The sequence below is a fragment of the Notothenia rossii genome (assembly GCF_949606895.1).
Source record: "Notothenia rossii genome assembly, chromosome: 4".
In the NCBI taxonomy this organism is placed as follows: Eukaryota; Metazoa; Chordata; class Actinopteri; order Perciformes; family Nototheniidae; genus Notothenia; species Notothenia rossii.
In genome coordinates, this window is record NC_136902.1 from 42,845,257 (window position 1) to 42,852,330 (window position 7,074).

The window sequence follows — 7,074 nt, forward strand, 5'->3', positions numbered from 1 at the left end:
TTTGTCTGAATGTCTTTGATTTTTGTAAAGCACCTTGAATTGCCTTGTGTTGAAAGGTGCTATATAAATAAACTTGCCTTGTGGAAGTGCGCTCAAATATTTGATGATCTTGATTATTGGTATTTATTATTTGGATATTATTTATTGAAATGCATCATTTATTTAATTAATTGTTGTATTGGTTTTTCAGTTGAATTATACGTTCAGGGTAATCAACAGTTAAAAAGATACTGTTCAATTTATTATTTGTTTTAAAGTTCAATAAATGGATGCTTTCAAAGTCAATGAATAATCATATTTAATAATTCTGATATCAATTATTGACCAAAATAATCGTGATTATGATTTTTGCCATAATCGAGCAGCCCTAGTGTGTGCGTGAGTGAGTGAGTGAGTGAGTGAGTGAGTGAGTGAGTGAGTGAGTGAGTGAGTGAGTGAGTGTGTGAGAGAGAGTGACAAGAGCTATATTCAGAGCTCTGCTGCCTTGGCAACAATCTTTCATCGTTGCTGTTTGTGACGAAGATGGCTTTGTCACTGTGGACTGACAGCGTTGGGCTTGCATATGTGCACATTTTTATACAATTTATACTATTTATTGATGTAGTGTTTATTGTATTTTATTTTGTAATGTGTTCCCCTTTCCCCATGTCTGTTGCCGTTGATTGTGTGCACCTGGTGCCCTGTGTTGTCTCCTCCCCCCTCACCTGTGTCCTGTTGGGTTGATTGGGTTGTGCATTTAGGCTCTGGGGTTTTTCTGTTTGGGAGAGGTGTGTGAGATCCTTGTGGCCGGTGACTGTGCTCACGTGAACAGTAGATTGAGGCTGTGTCATATGTTTGTAAGTAATAAATGCCCACACCGGGTTGTATTTTGGACGTTTTGCCTCTGCCTCCTTGCTTGGTCGGACCGCTCAATGGTCAGCTTCACACTGTTGTATGATTGGTGTTTAGCTACGGTATTTAGCATCTACAGCACCTCCGCTTTTAGGGTTGACGTAGACCCAAACGTCACCAGGAGGTCCCCCGGTGTTGTTGTGGGAGCTGCTGCATTAACTAACGCTGCACTAGCTAACGCGACATTAGCAAAACAAAGGCTAATTTATTTTGCAAAATGTGTAGCGGGCTTCAAACACGTTCCCCTCCACTGGTTTCAACCAAGCACTACATTCAATGTTTTCCAACCAAATACGGTTGAACTTACACCTCCCATATTTATTTGTAAGTAGATTTGAAGATACATGACTTTCTTACTGCCGCTAGCTTGGTTGCTAGGTTACTAGCTGGGTGTTCTCCGATAAGGTGCCGGGGGAAAAAAAGTTAGTGATTACTGGTTCCATGTTAATTTAATTAAATACAAATTGTTGGGGGGAACTGAAGGGCTCTTACCATACTGGTTATTTTGCAGCCCGGACATTTCCCCCCAAAAACATTTAGACGCGATCGCAACACAGAAGTACCTTTCAAATCCGATCATTTTTAAGACCTTCTAAATCATATTTAAGACCTTTTTGAGGCCTTGACCCCGTGGGAACCCTGCTTATTGACTGGGTTATTGAATCCGAAGCCTTATTAAGAGGGTAATAGAATATGACGACTACAGAGACTGTAGCAGGAACGTTCAACAGAAAGATATTTAGAGAAAGACCAGAACATGCAAAGTTGGAAATCATCCATGACGATTTGGTCAGTTTGATAACCAACCAGATTAAATCAAACTTCATCAACGTGCACAAATCATATCGGATCATTTCTAACAAGCGTCACAGGTAGTAATGTGTATTTACTCCTGTCAGTTCTATGGAAAACACACAGTGGTGTTCCTTCTCTGTGATTGGTCAGTGAGGTAGCGGTGGGGATCCCTCGGTCATTGGGATGATGTATTCACACTGCCTCCGATGCTGCCACACCTATCCCCTCTTCACCGGCCCTCTGAGTTGTCCGGTGGAACAGGAATGATGAAGTGACCTCTGAGCCGCTTCAGTGGAGAAAAATGTGATACAGAAGCCTCTTTCAGTGCAGCCTCTGACATAGTTCAAACACACAAAAATAAACCAGAAACCTAAAATTGTTATTTTTACATATAGGTATATTGTCTTCCTAATGACGTCACGGGGTGGAGTAAGCGGTGAGACGCTAGCTGATTCTGGTAGATGGCGGTGGCAACACTGGACTGTGACTGGACGAGAGATGGCAGAGGGAAGTGACGAGGCAGGAAGTGACTTAGGAGACGTGGACGTAGCAGGCGGGAGTTGTGAAAATGAAAAATGGGATATAGTGAGGAGAAATAAACGTAAAAAGGGAGGAAATACTCATTCGGATGAGAGCAATAGTGAGGGTGAAAGTAGAGAAAGAGTAGTCGGAAATAGGCAACAGGAGTTCATGGTGGTTGTGAAGCTTGCGCAAGAGGGAGCTTCGTTCGGCGTGTGGAACCCTATACGCTTATCTAAATCCATCAGTAAAGAAATCGGGGAGGTAATGAGTGCTAAAGTATTGAGGAATGGATCAATGTTGATCAAATGTAGGGATAGAGAGCAACAGGGGAGAGCAATAAACATGAGTGCCGTAGAGGGTAAGAAAGTGGAATGTTCACTGTTCAGTGGTAAAAAGCTAGTCAGGGGAGTTGTGACAGGAATCCCCGTTAGAATATCAGCTGATGATGTGAAAGGGAATATAACAAATGCAAAAATAAGTGATGTCAAACGCATGAAAGCAAACCGCAATGGGATTAAAGAAGATAGTCTTTCGGTTCTTATCACCTTTGATGAAAAAAGGCTTCCGGAAAAGATACTTATTGGATATATGTGTTATGATGTGAGACCGTATGCTTCACCACCAATAAGATGTTTTAAATGTCAGAGATTTGGACATGTGGCGGCAGTGTGCTAGGGAAAACAAAGGTGTGGCAGATGTGGTGGAGATCATGAATACGGAAAATGTGAGGAAGGGGCAAAGCTGAAATGTTGCAATTGCGGAGGGGAGGGGAGCATAGCTCAGCGTACCGTGGATGTGAGGTTAGCAAGAAAGCAGAAGAGGTGCAGCGAGTCAGGGTGACGCAGGGAGTTAGCTATGCAGAGGCAGCAAAGAAAGTTTCTGGAGGAACGAAGGTTACAATGGGAAACAACAAAAAGAGCAAAGAAACAGAAAAAGTCCACAACTGTGTTAAGTTGAAGGAGGACACTCTGATAGTGAGTAAAAGAGAGTTTGTACTGTTTATGGCAGAGATTATCAACTGTTCAGCGCAGACTACAAGCCGGAATGAAATAATCAAAATAATTGTCAAATCAGCTGAAAAGTACCTTGATGTGGAAGGGATGCACTGGGAAAATGTGAAAGATATCCTAAATGATGACGTCCAACAACCTCAGACATGGACTGGATCATCCTGATGGTGTTACTTTTATTGCAGTGGAATGCTAGAAGTTTAATTGCAAATGGACAAGAGTTCAAAAAATATATTGACAACCTGGGAGAGAAACCTAATGTACTTGGTATTCAGGAAACATGGCTGAAACCACAACTGGATTTTATTGTGAAGGGATATACTGCTGTTAGACGAGATAGGGACTCTGGCAGAGGGGGAGGAGTTGCAACATTCATACAGAGTGTTATAAGTTACAAAGTTATGCTTGTGTGACCGGAGGTCTTCTCCCTCTGTGCCGCTGCTTGGCACCGGGCCAGCGTACCAATTGTGCGCACCGGCTATTTAAGCTGAGGTGCCAAACTGGGTCCCTCCCATTTCCGCTTCTCCTGTGGTGGCTGCAGCTTGGCGTAGTAACGCAATTTTTTTGGCAGGGCAGCATTCAAGTCCTACTCTCTACCGGACAGGTAAAGCACGGTGCAGTCTGTCATTTATTCATGGTCACAAGCTACACACTGCTGACACTTTCCCATTTTAGCGCAGCTGACGTCCAGGGCGTTAGGGGAGGCATTGCTCTGCTAGAGGCTCCGTGATAGCGGCGTTGCACACTGTTGGTGAGTGCCGTTGTCTGCTCTTTTTAAATCTGCTGCGTAGTTCCCCTGCCTTATTAATTCTTTATGTCACAGCGGGATTTGGCCGTGGGATTTGCGGGTCTCATTTCCTTCCTTGTCGGCTCTGTGGCTGCGCCTGGCTTCCCCGGGTTGGTACGTATGAGCCCCTCCCCCATATTATAAATTAAACCGTCACTTTCATACATATTTTATGGTAATTCTAATCCCCTTTCCAGGGTTGTTGTAACCATTCTCGCTCCCCAACTTTGGCCATCATTCCCATCCCGTGCTGCTGTTTTGGCTCTGTGTGTTTTGGGCTCTCTGTGAGCTTCGCCCATCGCTGTGGACAGGCTCAGACTGCTCGCTCTGGCCTGTTGCAGGAGCCGTTCTTGGCGTCAGAGAATGGTCCTAATACACGCCATAAGGACATTTATTATTTAATTTGTTTATTCATTGCAGTCCTTTTACATTTGATTTAATTTGTTTATTCCTTGCAGTCCTTTACATTTGATTTAATTTGTTTATTCATTGCAGTCCTTTACTTTTGCTTTAATTTGTTTATTCATTTGTTGTTTACATTTATTCAGATTTGGTTTATTTTGTTGTTTTCTTTTGTTTATCCTTTGGTCAGAATCATAACCTTTTTATCCTGTGCCGGACAGGTGCTGTGGGCCTGAGGCGGTAGACTCCCTGGTGGTGGCAGTGGTTTTCTTCACATATCCGTTTTGAGTGGTGTGCAGTGTCACGGGTGATTTATTTTGGACCCCTTACTCCCCTTTTCGTTAACTGCCGCCGTGGTAAGCCCAGCCCTGTCCGTTTCCCCCAAAGTGGGTATTTTATTCAAATGTATTGTGTGGTGTTTTTAGATATTTTGTATTTTATAAATAAAACTGTATTCTGACACTTAAAACTGTCTCTGCCCGTGGTGTAAAACGAACCTGATTGTCCTTGTGTTAGACCTAGTTGTTATAATTTCCTGGGGGCGAAACTCCCCCAGGTGGCGTTGTCCGCAAAACGAGCATTTTACACTTCTACCCTCACCACACCGCCACACATGTACAGATCATGAAGCAATAGTTATAAGGGTATGGAATGATAGAGGACCTATAGATATAGTAAATTATTATAATCCATGTGGGAAATTAGATCAAAGTATATTAGAGGACAACACACTCTCACTCCATAATCGTCCAGGAGCGACGTTTGGTCAGGGTCCCGTGGCGTGCAGTTGTGACGCTCCTAGGCTCCTTCAGCTTCATAAAGGGATGCAAATAGCTTTCAACTGATTACAATGTATTCCCATCTGCGGCGGGATTTAACGCTCATGGAAGCACGGCAATCGTTTGTGTCGGCTGCCCTTAAAGGCAATGTGAGCGTCCTTTCCCATTGGATAACGGAGAATTGTACACCCGGAAGTAAGTATTCCCCTTATTGTCGATTGATTTTACAGTGATATCTGCACTACTCATCGACTAAAAAACACCAGATTATCCTTGTTAATTACACAACATTGATTGGTTTAAATTGTGTGCTATGATTTTGTATTTTTCCCCTTCGATTCGGAGAAACACATATTTTTTCGGAGTAAAGGATGGCAGAAGACACTACACTACCCAGAATCCGCAGCTATCATTTAGGACTACACCATGTGCTCTGTTTGACAAACCCCGTTTTTTTTCACCATTCATTCCAATGGCTGGCGTCTATGTCACGTGATCTTCAAATTTCTCCCTGCAGAAAAAAAAAACATGGCCGAACTTCGTTTTATTCTCGGTGGAAAATGCCTATTTTAAAGTTGGTTTGGCCATTAAAATGCGTTTTGATGTCATTTGATGCCAGACATTTGAGTTGTTATTTAAGATTATTTGTGCAGTGGATGTACATGAACTTTAGTTTGCTAGTTATTATGAAGATTACTTCAGGAAATTGCGTCCATAGAACGTTTTCATTGTTACCAAGGTGGTTGCTAGGGACGCTGCTATCGATATTATTTATGTTATGTTGTGTAACTGTTTAATGGTGTTATCTTTATTGCTACCCCCTTCCCCGTCAATGTATAGTGTGGTCCGCAGCGCAAACTTATTAGTTTAACAAAATCCGAATCCAAAGATACGTCATTTTCCCCTGTGCAATTCCAGTCTCCCATCTCACATCACATCGTCATTAACAAATACCGGAAACAGACCGAAAAAGTAGTATTATTCATGCCGCATCCATCACATTAGTATGCATACAAAAGTGATAGGTGGCCCCGCCCCCAATTATGAAAATTAGCTAGGTCCCGCCTCCCATTTGTTCGAGGTGTGATATCCCAAGTAGGTGTGGGATCCGTCGTTAGGAGGGGTGATGTGTATTCACAGGTGTGAAATGCTCCCACTCTAGCGCCTTATGGCGTAAAAAAAAAAAAATGCTGTTTCAAACACATTAGTATGCATAAAAAGTGACAGGTGGGCCCGCCCCCAATTATGCTAGTGATGCCCCCCACCGTCCCCCGCACACCCCTTCCTGTCTCCCCCCGCCCCCTCACCCCCGTCCTTTGACTGTGATGTCAGAAGACAGTGGGGGTGGAGCTAGATAAAAAAAAAAGAAATCCGTGCAGACTAAATAAAAAGCCAGTCATTTCCACTCAAGTCACCTTTCAAAAAAGAAAAATGGCCAAGAGACGCATCGATATGGGTTTAATCAGCGAGACGCCTGTGACAACTTACAGCCATCCGGCGGAAGCGCCAATCAAGAAACGGAAGCAAAATATATGTCGGGTTCAAACACTTCCGGTCGAGGACCTTGAAGAGAAATGGCTTCTGGAAAATGAACATGTTTGGGGCTACGTGTTCATCTACAGTATATGGCGAAATAACTGCATTTCTACAATCTGAAGAATGGAGAAACGTATGGACCCCACAGTGTTAAAGCGACGTTGACCTCAACAGATTGGGCTGTGTTGACTCTGGTGTCTTCCAGAGATCTCCACGCAACCATTGTATCGGAAGTAGTAGTGCATCAAGAAACCACTGTGGAACCATTGGTGTACAAGAAATGTGCAACAAAAAGCAAAGAAACGCAAAAAAAAAGCGAGATCAAAGAAGAGTTTTCACCGCTACCCCTCAA

At 43.2% G+C, this 7,074-nt stretch overlaps 1 long non-coding RNA gene across 2 annotated transcripts; it reads left to right on the plus strand.

The window, feature by feature from the left end:
- The first annotated feature begins 3,684 nt into the window (after positions 1 to 3,684).
- Positions 3,685 to 4,870, plus strand: LOC307037663. Of its 2 annotated transcripts, none has more exons than XR_013807748.1 (4): positions 3,685 to 3,822; positions 3,894 to 3,969; positions 4,042 to 4,119; positions 4,203 to 4,870. It is a non-coding gene; the product is annotated as an uncharacterized lncRNA (long non-coding RNA). The 2 variants fall into 2 exon arrangements; XR_013807749.1 differs by having other exon boundaries at positions 3,713 to 3,822; positions 3,899 to 3,969.
- Positions 4,871 to 7,074: the final 2,204 nt, after the last annotated feature.